The following is a 2,789-nucleotide window of genomic DNA, read 5'->3' on the forward strand; positions in this document are numbered from 1 at the left end:
GGGGCATGTGAAAGTGGTTTTCTCTTGGTCATTAGGGTGAATAGGTATTTGGAAGAATCCGGAATACCCATCTAAGTAACAAAAGTGTGAATGCTTAGCTAACCTTTCTAACATTTGGTCTATAAAGGGGAATGGGAAGTGATCTTTACGGGTTGCCTTGTTAAGCTTCCTATAGTCAATACACATTCTTCAACCGGTGACGGTTCTAGTTGCAATGGATTCATTTTTATCATTCTTAATAACTGTGAGACCACCCTTTTTAGGTACTACTTGAACCGGGCTAACCCATTTGGAATCAGAAATTGGGTAGATAACACCTGCATCTAGGAGTTTTAAGACCTCTTTTTCACAACTTCTTTCATGTTAGGGTTCAACCTTCTTTGGTGTTCAACGGAGGGCTTATAATCCTCCTTAAGTAACATCCTATGTGTGCATAATGAGGGGTTTATTCCTTTAATGTCGTTGATGGTATAACCTATAGCTTTAGGATACTTCTTGAGGACATAAAGCAATTTTTCAGTTTCAACCTCATTTAGATTTGCATTCACAATAACAAGGTAAGTTGAATTAGGGCCTAAGAATTCATACCTCAAGCTTGGTGGGAGTGGTTTAAACTCCACCTTTGGTGCCTCTTTTGGTGGAGGGGCTGGTTCTTCTCCCATTAGTTCCTCCACGCCCATATCTTCCATAGGAGGAGTTTCATCCAACAACTTCTCATACTCTTTGGCATCTCCATCTAGCTTTGTACCTGCATCACTAACCAAGCATACCTCCAAACCATCATGTGTAGTTGATGCTAATGAGCATTCTTTCACACAATGGTCAATTATATCTAGCATGCAACAAGAGTCTTTGATGGAAGGATTTTTCATTAGTTTAGCAAGTTCAAATTCAACGGTTTCCTTACCAACATTAAATGCCAACTTACCATGCTTAACATCAATTATGGCTCCTGCGGTAGCAAGGAAGGGCCTTCCCAAAAGTATCGGTACTTGGCTGTCCTCCTCTATTTCCATCACAACAAAATCTGCAGGGATATATATTTCTCCTACTTTGACAGGGACATCCTCTATGATTCCAGCTGGGTACTTAATGGAACGGTCTGCTAATTGTAGGGTCATTCTTGTTGACTTAAGTTCCCCCAATCCCAACCTTTCGTAAAGAGAATAAGGCATTAAACTGACACTTGCTCCTAAGTCACACATTGCCTTTTTTACTATTTCAGGGCCTATGACACAAGGTATGGAGAAACTTCCTGGGTCTTTGAGCTTTGGTGGCAATTTATTTTGGATGATGGCACTACACTCTTCCGTAAGGTTCACCGTTTCAATCTCCTCAATTTTCCTCTTTTTTGAAAGAATTTCTTTTAAAAATTTAGCATAGGTAGGCATTTGAGTTAGGACATCGGTGAAGGGAACATCAATGTAGATTTTATTCATCATTTCAATGAACTTTTTAAATTGCTCATCAAGCTTAGACTTTGCAAATCTCTGAGGGAAAGGAATTTTTGGTTTGAAGGGAGGTGGTGTAACTTCTTCACTTTGTGGTTTCTCACTCTGTTCTTTAGTCATATCACCTTGTGGTTTACTAGTTTTTTCCTCAACCTCGCTAGGCTTGACTCTTAAGGGGTCCTCTGATTGCTTACCACTCCTAAGCGTAACGGCGTTCATTCTAGGTTGGCAAAATTCTTGAACAACTAGAGAGAGTTGAGTCTCTAAGATTTTGTTGTGAGAGGAAATAGAGTCTACTTTTGATGTAAGTGTAACAAAAGAGTCATTCAAAAGTCTAGTTTGATTCGCAAGCTCCTTGAGCTGTTTGGATTGGTTAAAAAGAAAATTTTCCATTAAAAGTTCAAGATTAGACTTTTGAATAACCTTTTGATCAATTGCATAACTTGGTGTTGTTGTTTCTTGAACCAAGGGATTAGGGCTTTGGTTAAAACTTACCCCTTGGTTGTTTTGAATAAAGTTTATTTGCTCAACACTACCTAGTTCGCATTCACTACATGTTTTACAAGAGGGAGGTGTAGAAGTAGAAGTACTAGCACTAACATTAAGTTTTTCAAATTTGTGGGTTAGTGCATCAATCCTAGAAGCAAGGTGGTCATAGTTAGAGACTTCGTACATACCTGCCCTCTTTTTGGAGGGTGAAGACCTTGTAGTGAATTCTCCATCGGTCCATAGAAAGAGATTTCGAGCCATGTCTTCAATCAAGGCATAAGCCGTTTCGAAGTCCTTGTTCATTAGAGCACCACCTGCAGCTGTATCAACAAAGATTTTAGTAGCATGAGATAAACCATTGTAAAAAGTGTGGATGATTAACCATTCCTCTAGTCCATGGAGGGGGCAAAGTTTTAGCATTTCCTTAAAACGTCCCCATGAATCATGAAGAGATTCCCCCTCTTTTTGAGTGAATTGAAAGAGCCTTGCCCTTAGTTGGCCGATTTTTGACGGAGGAAGGAAACGGATGAGAAATTCTTGCTTTAATTGGTCCCATGAGGTGATAGAACCAACTCTTAGGGAATGGAACCAATTAAGAGCCTTGTTTTTTAGAGAAAAAGGGAAGAGATGCAGTCTTAAAGTTTCTTGGTTTTTCTTATATGTTACAGTGAGCCGCCAAAAAGTTGAGATATGGAGATTGAGATCCTCATCGGGGGATCCCGAAAAATAATTTTGCTGCACTATCTTAAGTTGGGCAGGCTTAATTTCAAAGTCTTCACCCTCAACCGTTGGATACACAATAATAGCATATGGCTCTTCAGTTGAAGGAGTCACGTATTCTTTAAGAGC

The 2,789-nt window shown here is 39.5% G+C and overlaps 1 non-coding gene across 1 annotated transcript; it reads left to right on the top strand.

Moving 5' to 3' along the window:
• The first annotated feature begins 2,331 nt into the window (after positions 1-2,331).
• On the top strand, positions 2,332-2,438 carry LOC146914153 (small nucleolar RNA R71). The gene has a single exon (XR_015017252.1). It is a non-coding gene; the product is annotated as a small nucleolar RNA R71 (small nucleolar RNA).
• Positions 2,439-2,789: the final 351 nt, after the last annotated feature.

The sequence above is a fragment of the Medicago sativa genome, chromosome 6 (assembly GCF_051527215.1).
Source record: "Medicago sativa cultivar Bolivia chromosome 6, Bolivia_mono, whole genome shotgun sequence".
Taxonomy (NCBI): Eukaryota; Viridiplantae; Streptophyta; class Magnoliopsida; order Fabales; family Fabaceae; genus Medicago; species Medicago sativa.